Source organism: Anser anser (genome assembly GCF_964211835.1).
Source record: "Anser anser genome assembly, chromosome: 18".
In the NCBI taxonomy this organism is placed as follows: Eukaryota; Metazoa; Chordata; class Aves; order Anseriformes; family Anatidae; genus Anser; species Anser anser.
Genome location: NC_139739.1, coordinates 3,520,564 through 3,536,103, shown reverse-complemented (window position 1 = coordinate 3,536,103; position 15,540 = coordinate 3,520,564). Strand labels below are relative to the sequence as shown.

Below are 15,540 nucleotides of genomic sequence, written 5' to 3'. Positions count from 1 at the left end.
TTAAAAAAAAAAAAAAAAGGCAAAACCACCATCAAATGCATGCAGTTGCCAACTAGCAGGTTCCCTTCTGCTCATGAGGGGCTGCATCTCCCTACCCTGATGGGCTAGGGGGGAACCAAAGCGGGGGAAAACAAAACAAAACAAAAGAGCAGATGTGCAAAAGCCCCCAAGAGAGCTCATGTGGCAGAGCCCTTCCCTGCCTCTGTGCAGTGCCTGGAGCCACCTGACACAGTGTCAGGGTGCTGCTCTCCAAAGATCTTTGCTCAGGACCCTGCTGCTTTTCTTCCCCAAAGTTATCACATCAGGTGGGACTGTCCGTGGGAGCTGTGCCCCATAGCGCCTTTATGCGTGATTTTCTCCTACGCAGCTTGTGTCAGTGTTCGGTGCGCGCTGGGGATGTGCAGCAGCCCCAAGCCTGGGCTCTGAAGCACGGTGGCTTGGGCACCCTGAAGGGAATGGCAACTGCTTTTAAAACAAACAAAACTCCTAAAATGTTCTCTCTCGTTATTTCTCGCATACAACTGCGATGTTCAGCCTTACCCAAAGGGAAATCGATGGTGTGTTTGGACTCCCTGTTGCTTTCCGTGTATGTGAGTGTGTTTATCTTGTTTAAGGAGTTGGTACATAATCAGTCTTAAAATTAACTGACTGCCTGTTGACTTGTCACCCTGTGAATGAAAACACATTGCTTGTAATTTGTTTGACATTATTCTGTCCTGTTGTCAGGCTTCTAATTACATTTAGAACATAACCCAGATGTCTGTCTGTCTCTTTCTGTCTCTATTGTTATTATTATTATTATTTATCTCTCTTATTGTAAAACATGGGAGGAACTATTTCTTTGAAGTGATGGAAGTCGATCTGTTCCTGTCTTCTCAAGAGACTAGTTCGTGGTTGCAGGTTTATCTTTTAAAAGCCTGGCTCCTTGTGAAAGGTGTGAGTTTGGGCATCCGGAATCGTTAGTCCTGCGTGACTTTGGATCTGACTTTCTGTATGCTTTAGGGGTATTGAAGCGTGTCTGCATCTGCATTAAAATGTTTCTCTAGATACCACTGTCTAAAAATGATCGCATTCCCCACCTTATTTATTTTTAAAGAAGAGATAAATTGCTTTTGCTTTTAGAAGATTAAAATATTAATGTATTTAAATATAACAGTGAAAGACAGGCGAGGCAGACGGGGTTGCCCTTTCAAAATGTGCACAAATGAGCAATCTCTTATTGACTCCGCTGGATAAGCACGTAATGCTTCTTGCCAACATTGGCTTTTGATAATTAGCTACGGGAAAACTCAAGCTGCTCAACGTGAGGTTTTATTGCTCAGAAGCTATCCTGTAACTTAGAAGCTGGTGGCTCTAGGAAAACTTAAGCACCAGAAGCACAATTTTCCAATAGCACCCCGGGTCACCAATGTACTCAGAGCCTGCTTCCCAAAAGCATTAAGCCACTTAAACATCAAGAGGCTGCTGCTTTCTTAACGGGACTTCTGAGCACTTTGCCTCTGATCCCACTTAGCCCCAGAAAAGCTCCCTTCCCCATGTGGTGGGGCTTTTTTAGCTGATTAAATTTCCAAGGCGATGGGCATGTGTGGAAACTGTTCTCAGGTATAAGAGACTTGACTCTTGGTCCCTGAGAAGTACTTTTTTTTTTTTTTGGTATTGTTGATCACCAGCTTTCTTAGCTCCTGCTTGTGAAAGATTACTGTTATATTTAAATGCTGTTACCTTTAGAGAAAATAGACCGATCTGGCTGGCTCCAGCAGGGGACAGTTTTTTTCTGTTCTGCAAAACTATTCTCAAACAGAGTTCGTGGTAGGGGAGAAGGAGAAGCATGGGAAGGGCTCAGTGGGTTGCCTTAGGAAAAGAAAAACTCCAACGTAAGAATAAAAGAAATGAAGCGTGCTTTCAGTACAAGTTATATTTGTGAGGCTGGGTATAGAGACCGCCAATTACTATGCGGTCCCTGCCATTAAATGCAAATACATCCCTCGTTTTCCCTCTGCATCCTGACCAACAGGATTTTAATAAGGGTGCCTAGCTTGAAGCAAGCTGGGTTTTGTGTTGCCTCTCATCTGCAGTGGTGCTTCCTGATCTGCAGCTGTTGTTGCGCGGGGCTTGGGCATGGGTTAGACCTGCTGCCTGCAGTGACGGGCTCCTGGATGTGTGACGGATGGTCCTGTTCTGAATCCGGAGCACAGCTGTGAGGGATCCCTATGCGAGGGACAAAAGCCAAGCCCCAGGTTTTCATGGTGGAAGAGGCGCCTCCCTGGAGGGTCAGAACTGATGGCAGCGCCTGGCCTGGCCGAAACGCTGCTGGGGTTTGTGCTGGGTGGCTCGTGGTGGAGGTCAGAGCTGGGAGAAGGGCTGGAGGGAAGGATGTTGTCACTTGGAGTTCCTCTCTAATCCCTTCCTGCCTCTGCTGGCAGCTAAAGGGGGAGGAAAGGCATTTGTGCCTCTGGGCAGCCTGGCCCGAGCCCGGCTGCCTGCTCAGTCAAGGGTCTGCTGGCCCCAGCTGCCTCTGAAGATCTCGGCCTTTATAGGAGCTGACAAACAAGAATTAACTGATGACTCACCAGCCCAATAATGTCAGAAATGCTGGTTTTATTTTGCTGTTCCTGCATGTTCTTCAACTTGTAACTGCTTTATGTGGGTTTTAGCCTGGAGAGAGGTTACTGCGCCCATGTAAAGCAGAGGATGAAAATCGAGAGTATGCGCTCCTGGAAGAGAAGTGCCTGCAATGCGGTGCGATGCTCCAGGTGGATCGGTTCCCTTTGTGCAGCAGGAGGGAGTGGGGGATTGCTGAAGCCTTGCTGTGAGGAGCTGCTTTCAGTCTGAGCAGCTGGCGGAGCAGGGTTTCTCTAAAGGTGGAGGAGTGCTGGGCTTCACTTGCGTTTTCTCCTGAAGCAGCACAAACCCTGCCTGTGCTCCCTACCGACGTTTGTAGTCACAACTTCAGGAAAGCTGTCAGCACGTGTGTTGGCAGGTTTGGGGCTTAAAGTGACAAAATTGGTTCTCGGACTGTGAGGGGGATAAGTTCTTGAAATGACAGTGGAACAAGAACGTGATATGGCAATATGGCAGTTAAAGGGGGAAAATCTTAACAGAAGAAAAAAGGTTAGTTTACAGTTGAGCTAATGAGGAAAGGAATTAAGAAGATACAATAGCAAATTTCTTGACTTGTCTTTGTATTTATTATTTACTGTGTTCTCTGAAGAGAAGTCCCCTTGGCACGTTAAGCCCCGAGCAGAGGCCGTGTCCAGCCCAAGCTGCGGGCTGGGGAACACGGCGAGGAAGCGTTGAACCCTCGGCACCGCTGCCCGAGCACCCTGCATCGTGCGTCCTCCTCTGTGTTTACTTTGTTCTGGGCAATCTGTCCCCTGTGACAATACATTAAATATCTAAGCTCTCTAGATTGTGTGCTTTTATTTGTTTTTGTTTGGTTTCTACCTTGACTTTCCTCCTCCTGTTAGCCCCAGTAAGCTCGGCTATTGCTCGTGTCGCGTATGTGGCGTTCAGCCTCTCCTACCCTCTTCCTCTCCCGCTGTGACAAGAGTAGCTGTTTGATCATTTTCGTTAAGAATCTTACCTTTGCAACTGCAGCCTTCTGGAGGAAAAAAAAATACACCAAAGCCAAAGAAATCCCCTAAACCGTAAAAAAAAAATAACCAACGAGGCTTTGAAGAAACCTCGATTCCATTTAAATACATAACACACATGCTCGGGCTTTCTCTCGGTACCTGCTATCTAATTTCCCTTCTCTCAATAGCCCTGAATAACGCAGGGATCTTTTCTCTGTTTGAGCTTCGCTGTTTATGAATAGAGCAAGTCTTATCTGGAGCCTTGTGAATGCTTACAAGTGCGAGGCGCGCTCAGATGAACAATGTGCATAAATAGCGAGTAGTTGAAGGACCGGGTCCTCGGAATAACAATTGCCAAGAGCTGACCCTGTTGAATACTTGATGCAGCAAATGGCTTTCGTGCTTGCCAGCTCTTTGGTTGCTGGCTCTGGCTGGGGTAAGGGGAAACCTGCAGGTTATGGGATTTGTCCCGCGGAACGGGGTTCAGCCGGGGCTGAACTCAAGGTGATCTCCTTCTCCTGAGTCCTGCTGCTCTTTCCAGGCTTTCAGTAGGGTGATCTTTAGAAATGGTGCTGAGGGCACCTGCAATAGGGTGGTGATTTATTTTTGTCTATCATCAGTTTTGGTGGCGGAGTTATCCTCCTCCTGCCCTGCTTTCTCCTTTACATCAGGCTGATTTTTCAGGAGTAATCCTCGGTGCGCTCACCTACAAAAGGCTCGCAGGGCTGGCTCTGGCTTTGACACGATCCTCTCTAATGCCCTTCCTCCTCTTACTGCAGCCCTCCTGTACATGTTTGCTGTACCAGATGTCAGCATCACACTTGACATTCCTCTGTATCCCTGAGCTGTAAGGGAGAAGGCAGGAGAGCTCATTAACCTGTGCAGGGCTCCTCTGAAAGGGGAGAGCTGCCTCCCCGGCCTCGGGATGCGAGAGGGCCAAGCTGTGCCTGCACGACAAAAGCATCTCCCCTAAGCATTTCCCAATCCTTCAAGGAAAAGGTCGCAGCAGTACAAAGTTGTTGCTTATTTAATTACTGTTACCACACCGTGTGTTCAGGGCAGCATTTTAAGTGTCATTGGCACATGGGATTTGGCAAACTCATTACTTACGTCCTGCTTGCAACAATTCCTGGGTCTTCCTGGCCCTACCTGTGGAAAATAACCCATTTATGCCATCTTGAAAGGAGGGAGAGGAGGCTCTAGAGAGAGCCTGCTGAGGCCAGGCTGTTTCAAAATGGGTGGTGCTGTTGCTGAAGCTCTCATTTTCTGCTGGGTGCCTGGGACTTTTGTTAGCCTAAAAGATCTGATGCACTGCTTTCGGCGCAGGATAAGCACAGAAGTGCCCTTAGCTGCGTTTCCAGGAGGCAGCTAACACGCACGCCCGTTATCTCTGTAACATTTCAGCGATGATAAGGCATCTGTAGCTCTTTCCGTGACACAGGTTAGCAAATCCAGCAGCAGCCCTTTGCCTCGACCGTGCCTGCCTCGCTGCCGCGTTCTGTGGCACTGCTTTTTGGCCCTGCTGCAGAAAGTGGTGTGTAGCGGGCACAGTAGGATGTGGTGACGTAGAAATTAAACACAAGTTCTCGCACTGCAGACTTGTTGGACGCCAGCTCCTCAGCTTCAGTCTTCCTTGGTCATCCCTGTGCTCGCCACCTGCTTCTCATCGAGGACGCAGGCCAAAACGTGTCACTTCTTTGTTCTGATGGAAGCCTTTTGTTCTCCCCGTGCACATTATGTAGGTAAGTTCCACCCTCTCCCTGGGGGAGGAGAGACGTGCTGCCAACATGCACGGGGAGCACAGTACGGGGCCGGAGGGCTGCCAAGGAAATTGAAGCCTGGTTGGGAACAGCCGCAGCTCGACTTGGACACAGGCAATGTGTCGATCACACCACAATTAAGATATATATCTCTGCGGGGTGTTTCAGGTACTGCCCTAACCAGTGCAGCTTTGCTGTTAATGCTGACCTTTTCGCTGCCCAACAGGCCATCCGTCTGCAGCACCCCCTGGAAAGGTACAAGAGAAGTGTATCCTGACACCTGTTGCCAAAAAAGGCCCCCTTTCCCCCTGCTGTAGGCTGTCTTTTGTGATGTTTTCCAAATGGCAACCCTAAGTATGCAAAGATGCGTGTGTTTCTGTGAGCACAGCTGCTGCTCTTGACCCATCTGCCAGAAATTCTGCTCTTCAGACACAGCTTGCTTCCTCCTGATGTCTGTCTCCCTCTTCCATTGGAAACAAACATTTTAACACAGCTTTGCTTAATGCAAAAGAACAACGAACTCTCCTTTTAAGGGCATGTTTCAGAGCACGAGCGTGTCCGAGGATGGGCTGAATCCCCTGTCAAATGGGTGTTTTAGTTTGGACAACTGTACAAAGTATCTGTCGCCGTGGGAAATCTCTTCTTCCACTGCATAGAAATTCCTTGAGCAAGCGTGTCTGGGCGATGCCTAACCCAGTTAGTGTAGGATGAAGCTTCTTCCATTCTCTGTCCTCCCTGCTCCAACAAAACGTGGGTCCCTGCTTCAGCTTCAATGGGAGATGAGCATTGCACCTTTCTCAGCAGCACAGCTGGTGCTGGTAAAGGTGAAAGACCAGCAACTCATTCCACTACTTAAAAGAAATGGGGTGTGGGGGAGAAAAAACACACGCACACAACCCACAGACCTTGAGTGCAGACTGCTTTTCCAACACCTGCCTCTCACCTCCGCTCGACGGGGTATGTAACTGAATTAGGGAGGGCCTGGATCACGCAGTCAGGCGTCTTCCCACATCACGGGCTTCTTGCTGCCAAGGACGTGCTCGTGAGACGTCCTCTAATTCGGTTAGAAATGCTCTTCCAGGAACTGTTATCATTAGAGAGGTTGAGATTCTGGAAACTGAGTGGATGCAGCCGTACAGGATAGTTAGCCCTTCCCTGAGTGTTAAAAACGTCTCTGGAGCGAGCTGCGTCCTCGTCCTGGTCTGGCTGCTGCTCTGGTGGCTGGGGACAGCGAGCTGTGTGCAGCTTCCCCTTCCTCTTCCCCTTCTTCTTCCCCTTCCCCTTTTCCTGGCCAGAAGCTGGAGCAGAGCGAACTGCTTCCATCCTGCTGCACCTCTCTCCTCTTCGCCTTGCTGGTGCGATGACTGCAGCTTCTTCACCAAGCCAGCCAGGCAGCGTGGGGGCTTCTCATCCCAGCGGTTCCATCTCTGATGCGCGTAGGTCCCGCTGGACGGATGAAGATTGCTTTGGTTGATAGCGAGCGTTGCTGTGCCTGGATTTTAACAAAGCGAGCGCCTGATCGTGGCTGGGCTTCCTGCCTTACGGGGCCGTGCCTTGATGGGGAACAGGGAGAGACACGGGAGGAAAATCAGCAACCCCCGTTGGGCTCTCCCACTTAGCACCTCTTAACTCTGCTGCGAGCTTTGTCTTGTGGGCTGTACAGTCTGCTTAGCCACCTCTGCCATTCAGTGTGTGCTTTTTTATTTTTTAAATAGAGGAGCGAGTGTGAAAGAGGAGCAACAACAGCTTCCTAAGCTCGAGGAGCAGCGCGGGAGGCGAGCAGCGGCTCCGGGGCAGCAGCCGTCGTGCCCGTGAAAGAGCTTCCTGAGCGCCCGCTGCCTGCGGGATGATGCTGCATCTGCTGCTGCTGTGCCCAGAAAATATCTGGGCCTCTTTATTGTAATCGTGTTTGTGCATTCAGACCAATTTTGATGGTTATGAAGGTTCAAAAAATCCCAGAGATCTTAATAAGCTAATTTGGTAACTGTTTGTGGCTTTTGTTGTTCCTCTTTGTTGTGAGGACAGAACTGGTTTGTACTGATGAGTGCTGCATGAAAATTATATTATTAGTAATTACTGGTAATTTCTTGTCTGGAAGCTTCAGGTTTGTGGGAGCACTTAAATCCATTTGCTTCTGTATTCCCTCTGGCTTTGCAGTCATGTCTCTCGGCACCGTGTACCTCAAGACACTTCAGCAGTTCCCTTTTCTCCATGGCAACTTACCGTGGCGGTTCCTGTATCGCAGAGAGCCACTTTTCCCTTTTTGTGCCTGAACGTGGCTTTTCTGCCCGGAGTGTGTCCCCAAACCGGGCAGGCTCCTGGGGCCGAGGGGGCAGCACCGGGCCATGCCTCGGGGGGAGCACGGAGGGACCAGGGCAGGATCCCCCGGAGCATCACGTTTTCTCCTCCCCCCCCTAATAAATTGTCATTTTTATTTTTTTTTAAAGCACGGTGTGGTAATGTAATTGGTTCTGTCAGCTGGCAAAGCTAAGGATTAGTCACAGTGGCTTGTTTGCTTTCCTTCTAGAGAAGCTGGCATAAAGGTAAAAAGGGAAAAAGCGTGCCATTACGCAAAAATCCCTGGAAAAAGCCAACTCGAAAAAGCCAACTTTTCAGAGAGAAATGGAGTATTGCTGTATTTGCTCTGCACGCAAGCATCACCTGGCTATTTTGTCTCGAATCCCTATTTTAGGTTTAAATTAGGGATGCTTCTGATTTTTTGAACTGGGTGTTGAAGGTAGCCTCGCCTGGCATAGCAAAGTGAATGGAAATAAATGGAATTACGGCTCGCTTGTTAACTCTGAGAGGTGGGTTTTCCCTGTATCAGGTATCGAGTCCTTTCATCAAAGAGCATCTTCAGAACGAGAACCACCTTTACCATAAAACGAGAACCATCCACTCAGACTGAGACCAGCAGGTGGCCTCCCCACAACCCGTGCCTTCGGGCTTGGTTTGGTTCCTGGCATCCCAATTCCTTCTAACCATGCCTCTATCTCCTTCCCTTCCATCTGCCCAAGCCTGGCCCACGTTAGCCTCAGCCTGGAGGAGCCAGACCAAGGGAACCATGGCCGGGGGTGAGAGGAGCAGCTGGCACGAGGGCAGCCGAGGGTGGGTGGCCACGGCCCCACGGCAGCTCCGAGGAGGTGGGCTGCAACCCCCCCGAGAGCACCCAGCGAGTGTCTCCTGTGCGAGGCAGCCCCTGCGGCTGCTCCGGGCCTGTGTGAAACCAGCAGCCAGAAAGAACAGTGGCTTTTTTTGCCCTTTATTTATTTATTTTATTTTATTTTTTTTTGGCACTTCATGCAGCGCTGAATAGAGTTGGAGTAAGTTCACCTACATTTCGGACCTGTTTGTTTTTATTTAAGGTGAAATTCTCACAACTAGATATTCCCGATAAATTCTGGATTTCTTCCTGGTGTGAGGTAACGAAGGGGGGGCTTTGTGGTGTAAGCCTTGGCTCCTTAGTCCAGGTAATGAGGCGGCAGCAACTTGGGTAACGCGTGTCAGCATCCTTCGGCACCTTTTGGTTGGGAAGACGGCTGAAGTCGAAGGGTAAACGGCTCGTTCCTCAGCAGCGGGCTCGTGGTCCAGGTTGGGTTTATATTTGTAGCTTTGAGTTTTGTTTTTATTGGCCGAAGAAACGCTTACGCTCTTCTCGTGCTCTGTGAACTCAGCTGCCGTGCCCGTCAGTGCCTCCGTGCTGGGAGAGGGAGGAATGTGCGTTAGTCTGCGTGATGGCAGTGCCTGCCTGCTTTCGGAGGCTCAGACTCCGCGGTGTGTAAAACTTTTAAGTGCCAACACATCGGCAGAGGGACGCGAAGCTTCCTTCTGGCCTGGAGAAGCCATGGGCGATTCGCTCCGGTTTGGAAAGTAACAGCTTCTGGCTGGTTGCTCCGTGTAAACACCGCGCGTTATTTCTTTCTTTCTGAATTGATTTCCCCCCGCTGCCCCCCCGCCTTTGCAAGCGATATTTAACAGCACATGGAAAATGTGACTGACCCCTAAAGGTCAGCTCGGAGTTTACCATTCTGCTTTTATTATCCCACTTGTCAGAGAACACAAAGTATTTGCTCTGTCTCCTGCCCAGATTTGCTTTTTCGTGTATACCTAATTTTTTTTTTCCACGTGCAAATTTTAAATAGGATTTCTGTAAAATATGGTGGCAGTAAAGCTGTTCCCCAGAACGTAATTTACTGTATTTTATAGCTTCTGCTGATCTTTTTTTAGTTTCTTGCTAATGATGATGATATCGATTGGAGCATGGAATTTTTACGCAGCTGAAAGGCAAGGTTGTGCCATTACACAGGGCTTTTTTTAAAGACTCTCATACAATAATAAACATATACAGGCAGCAGTTACCAGAACTCGGTATTAAATAGCTGTAAAGCCTCTAACAAGACAAACCATTTAATGTATTGGCTTGTTTAGTGTCTTTAGCTCTGCTTTGGATGAAGTGGCAGCTCAAGTGTATCTTTAGAAACTAATTCCAGAGAAAAACGCACCCGTCGGGCTGAAGTATTTTTCAAGACCCAAAAAGCAGTCCCGTTTTTTTCCTAGGCGGAAAGTCATGTGCTGTCTGTGAAGGGTGCTAGCAGGGAAGCTTTGGCTTGCCAAAGGGAAGAACGGGGGCAGTCGGCTCACAGCAGCACAGCCCCGATAGGAGAGCGAGGTGCACACGTCGCACGCGTGCTCGTGCAGCTCCCCGTTCGATGCCTGGCGCGCTTCATAGACTCGTACGAGCCGAGCGGAGAGAACGGCGAAGCCTCGGTGGCGTGCAGGGCGCACACGAGCCGAGACGTGTGCCTGGAGCCAGCGACGTTAATTCGAGGTGCGCTGGGTCTGCGAGCCCTGCCGGCAGCTTCGCCTTGTGCCACGGTAAGCGACTTGGCTTTTTATTGCACGCTGAGGGTGTTTGTCACAGGGATTTCTGTACCGTCCCGCCGACAGCGACGCGAGGATCTTGTTGTTCTTTGAGCTGACGAGCCTGAACCAAACCTCCCTGACCTTTTGGGAAATGCTCGCGTGCAGATTTGCTCTCGAACCTCGTGGAGTTCGGCGTGGCTTTTCCTTCTGGCTTTTGTAGGAAGGTGCTGGGGTGTGCGGTCGGTTGAGCGGAGCACCAGGCAAGCTGGGGATGTTTTTCCTCTGCCTGGAAGGGGTTGGAGATGCAGCAGGCATCTCAGCGAGTGATTCAGTTTGGAACAAACAGCCTCCTTCCGTGCATGTTTGCGTTGCTCCCAGTAGAGCCGGCTCGCTTCTGCCAAGCACTGGAATGTGACTGGTTTCCAGAACAAGAGCAGAGCATCCTGAATTATTTAAAAGCCATCGCTTTCTTGACTGATTTTTTTTTACTTGATGTCACATAACACTTCTCTGGAGTAGGCAAGTGTGTAATGGAACATACTTAAGCTATTTTTTTGCTGGGAGTGGCTTATTAGCTTGCAGCTGAAAATGTGTGCACCTGGTAGTAATGTTATTTTTTAATTTTATTTTATTCCTGCTCTCAGCAGGGAGGTTGTTTGACCAAAAGAATCAATTTCTTCCATTACACTTTCCCCAGTATCTATTTGCTTAATCAATCCCACGTATATTCTGGAAGACTTTACCCAATCTTGGAAAAAGTTAAGGAGGTTCCTTTATGTTTGGTGACACATTAACGGCCAAAATACCCCTGCAGATAACAGGGAGCGCTGCTTGGAATGCTCAGCAAGTTTGTCCTCTGAAATCTCCCCACGGGGTATGCGTGGTTATTCCCGTCAGACAGCGGGAGGGACTGAAACCTGGAGGAAATTAATGGCACGCTGAACAAAGTGTGGCACTGCTCGTAATAACTAAAATCGTGAAAGCCAGAACTCCTTCGGCTTTGATCTGATGCTTTTTAAAAAGCCAAATTTTCTCCCCTTCTGCCGCATAATGCTCCGGATGGTCAGCCTCTGCATCAGGGATGCGTAGTGGTGTCAAGTGGGTCTCACCAAGTTTTGTTGGCGTCGATGTGATGCTAGCTCTTACCTCTGAGTGCCCGCTCTGCTGCAGAGCCGGGGAGGACCTCGCGCGCGTGTGTTTTTCCCTCCAGAATTACTTCACCAAGTGTTTTTCTCTTGTCAGCTTTTTGAGGCTTTTCTCTTTCCCGCTGCGGTTTCTATGGAAATGTCATGGGTTTGGGCGGTGTGTAGTAACCCTCCTGACTGCAGCACAGTCACTCTCTGAATCGCTTAGCTCGTGCTAAATTTGTGCCTGAATCATGCTTCGGGAAAGGGGCAGAGGGTGCTTGACATTAACGTTCGGAGTGCCTAAGGTCGCAGTCACTGGCGGTGCCACTTACAGACTGCAGTCCGAACCTGACGCCTCCTCCATCCCGTCGAGTTGAGAAGAGTAAGCCAAAAAGCAGCTTGGGGATGGTTGCTGTGCTCTGCAGCCCCTGGTGCTGACGCCTGCTCGGAGCAGTCCCGGGGAGGACGTTGCTGCTCTGGGAGTGGAAGAGGACAGGGACCGGTGTGGCTGACCCCGAGCAGCGTGTTTCTGTCCAGGGAAAGGTTTGTCTCTGCCGCCTTTCGCAGAACTGCTACGTGCCAGAGCATCTGAGGGAGCTGAGGGAGAGTTCTTAGCTCTCTGCACAAAGCTAAATGCATTTTGAAATAAAAACTGATGGCATTTCTTTCCGATACCCCTAGTTTGAGCACCAGCAGTCCCTTCGACAGCATTTCTCGACACCGAGAGCAGGGCAGAGGAGATATTTGAGCTCTGCCTGCAGGAACAGGGCTGTGTTACAGGGGAAAAACGAAGCACCTTGTGTTCCAGCAAAGCAGCAACTTCCTGTTCACAAAAAAAAAAAAAAAATGCACGTGGTATCCTCTAGCTGATGGTCCCGTGTCGAGCAAGGCTTTTCGCCACCTCCCAGCTGAGGAGCCACAAGTGCCCCGCTCGCTGCTGCTGTCGCTGCGTGCGCTCGTCCTCCGTGCCCCCTCGGGGAGCTGCTTCCAAGGAGTGGGGGTGGCAGATCACCCAGGTGCCTCCAGCTGCCGGGACTGAGCTCCGAAGGTACGCGTATGTGTTTAGTTAATTAACCCCTTTCACTTTGAGTGAGAGTACAAGTGGTAATTAGCGTTGGTCCGTGGGTACCTCACAGCCTGAATAAGGAGCCCAGGTGGGATTTCGGAGGCGTGCCTTTGGTGCCACCGCTGTGCCGCGCAGCTCGCTCTGTTCCTTTGCGTTGGACCTTCAAAACCTCCTCACGCTCGCTGGCTTTCTCCCCGTGGGTGTCCTCAGGCTGGCAGCACTTCTGAAGGAAGATGTGTTGGGCCACTGGGGAGGGAAGGTGCTGGAGAGACACAGCAAATCGTCCCTTCTGCCCTTGCAACCTCCCCTCGCGCAGCACCGAAGCACGTTGCTTTGGGTGAGGAGAGGAAGGTTTCCTCCCGGGGGGTTTCGGTAGCCACTCGCAGGAATGCTCTTTGAAGGCATCGCAGGAGGTGTGGATAAAACGAGAGGTTTTAATGCGTGCTTTTACTGCGTCCTTCTAGCAAAGTGTTTTCTTCAGTAGATGTGACAGGCTGACCCGGGCTCCCAGCAGGGCTGAAGGAATTTGTCTCTAGTCCCAGAGGAGCCCAGCACTGGGACGTGTTCGGGAGGCTGACGCTGCTCGCTTGTTTGGAAAATCTCCGAGGTGATTGCCAGGGGGAGGAATCTGAGAAAATTGTTTCCTTCTCCTTTAGATACGGTCAGTGTATAACTGTTTGGCTAATCTGATCATCACAGTTTACCTGGGATGATAGATAGCATCAGCTGTGGTCTGGTTTTGGGGCCCTTTTGTGCTGCAGGAGCGCATGACCTTATTTTGAAAGCATAAAAATTCTTGCAGGAACAAACACCTTAAAGAGGAAAACGGAGATTTCTCTGCTTTTCCCCATGTCAGGCCTTGGAAATTCAGTCGTTATCCTGTAACACAGCGCGGTTAGAATCCCAGCTTGTCAACATGAAACTGGAAAATATTTTCAGCTCAAAATAAACTCTGCAAGAATAGTTTCCATGTTATCCCCTCTTCAGAGGAAAGCTACTGGACTTTAGTCCTAAATAAAGATTCTGGCCAACTTTGGCGCTTTGAGAAGCGGAGGTGGTTGTCCTAAATTCGACTGCTGCCTTCACGAGCCTGCTCGTATGGGGTGCTCAAACCTTTGATGCTTGTCACTGAACCCGAGAGGGTCTGTGCTGGTGGTCAGGTAGCGCTTGCCTGGGGGGGAGCACACAGATTTGGGGACAGCTCTGGGGCTGGGGCTGGGTTTTGGCCTTTGCTGCGCCCAGGGAGCAGCGCGGGTGAAAGAAAGGCTGAAGTAACATCCACGTAGTTGTCTCTTTGCACACTTGCTTCATGCCTTTCTCTGCCCTCTGACAACACAAGGCGATGGAGCAAGTTTCGCGTTGGCTTCTCGGTGTTGCTGGTGCTTTCGGTCCTTTTAAGAGAGCGGTTTGGGTTGTGTAAAATGTGCGAGGGAAGGATTCCCAAAAGGTGCATGACGAGCAGCCATCGGTTGGCAAGTCGTTTTCAAAGCTTGCCTGTGTGCTTTCTACCTTCTTAGTCCTGCTAGAAAGAAAATAATACATTAACCTGTGCTCGAGAAGGCAGCGATTTGTTTGATTTTGGTCCAGTCAGGCCCATTTATCTGGTAAGTTGGAGATGCTTCCAGTGGTTTATTCAGCAGTAAATCGCCCTCAGAGCGGCCGTCTGAGCAGTGCTTGCTCCTGCTCTCTGCTGCCAGGGCTGTTGGGACCGTGCCGAAGGTGACGGACAGTCCCCTGAGATTGTTCTCTTCTAGCTTCAGTGCTCAACGGGGATTGACTGCGTTACTCATTCGTGAGGCCTATTTAGAAGTAGTAATTCTGGTTAGGTTGGAACTTGGAAGTTTTCTCTCACACTAGCTAATTATGGCTATTATGCTCTATTGTCGTTATTGTCACTCAAAGTATTTTTGAAAATTAAGGGTGAAAAGTGACTGCATAACAAAAAAAAACTCATCAGCGAGGCTCCCCGAGCCTATTGTGAGTCACCCTTGCTGATTTCAGTGACAAAAATAAGTTTTCTTTTGCAGCCGTAGACTCCTGCGAGCGCTGCCAACCCTCAGCGCAGGAGCACAGGCCCGAGTTTGCTCTGGCTTGTGCTTCGGGCTGTCACCAGCACGCCTCCAGCCCAGGCTAAGATGTTAAGCTTTTTACAAGCTTTTGGAGGTTTTTGATCTTTATCAGTTTATTAAAAATGCTGAGGCTGTCTGGTGCTGTCCTCAGGAAGGAGGGGCAGCTGCTCGTTGGCAAAAGCTCCTGCTTTAGTGGGAGAGCAGAGAGAATAAGCTTCTGGGTTCTGGTTGTTGATGTCGTCTTAACGTTTTTCTGCTTTCTTCCCTGATCTTTTCTCTGTAAAATTACACTGAAGTTGTGGTGAATGAGTGGAAAACATCAGTAGGGCAGATGGCCTGTGGTCTCCGGCGCTTATCTTCAGGAGAAGAGCAGCGAGGAGAGTGGTTAGGACCTCATACTTTGTGCTTCTTGGGGAGACGTGAGGTCAGCAATTTCAAACTACCCTTTTCTGCTCCTTCCTGCCACTTTTTTTTTTTCTACTTGCTTTGTTTTTGCAAGGAATTGCCTCCAACAGAGGTCAGGGATGTGGGCCAGCTTCTCGGCCACAAGGTGCCACGGCTGCACAGACCCCACTGGAGCTGTCGGTCTGGGCGAGCCGAAGAGCTGCCCTCAGCTCCAAAGTTCTTCAGTTCAGGTATCGATGCTGTGATCCCCTCTCCTTCCAGCTGGAATGCTATGCCTCAGATAGCATTCCTGCTCCTGGTAGGAGACAGTTTTGTCGCGTTATGCTAAGATTTAAGCCTGCCTCCAGCAGGCTGGGGTTTGGGAAAAGCTTCCTGTATGGGCAGGGAGGATACAAGTAGCTGCTCGGGTGAGTTATCGGCATCCTTGACGCATGCAGTGTGTTGCTCTCAGACACCCTGCCCGGTGAGATGGATCGTGGAGCTGGTGTACATTGGTGATTTTTCTCTCTCTTTTTTTTTCCCCTGATCTCCCTCCAGCATTTCTTCCTCCCATGGTGGCTTGGTGCCCTGCCTGCACCTGGGGGTGTGTTGCGAAGGCCCCCGTTGGGTGCAGCTGAATTCCAGAATAAGAAAACAAATATTCACTGTGCTGAGGAGAGGTGGAGGAGTACAAAC

The 15,540-nt window shown here is 49.9% G+C and overlaps 1 protein-coding gene across 14 annotated transcripts in view; it reads left to right on the top strand.

Moving 5' to 3' along the window:
- Nucleotides 1-15,540, top strand: part of PITPNM2 (phosphatidylinositol transfer protein membrane associated 2) — a 132,486-nt gene that overhangs the window by 34,932 nt on the left and 82,014 nt on the right. The window contains exons 3-4 of one of the 14 annotated variants that reach the window (XM_083804368.1): nucleotides 5,173-5,317; nucleotides 7,051-12,373. The exons of 11 other annotated variants lie outside the window; for them this stretch is intronic. The gene's annotated coding sequence lies outside the window, so the exon portion shown is untranslated. The remainder of the gene's footprint in view (nucleotides 1-5,172; nucleotides 5,318-7,050; nucleotides 12,374-15,540) is intronic. 2 more of the 14 variants (XM_083804370.1, XM_083804369.1) reach the window with 2 other exon arrangements.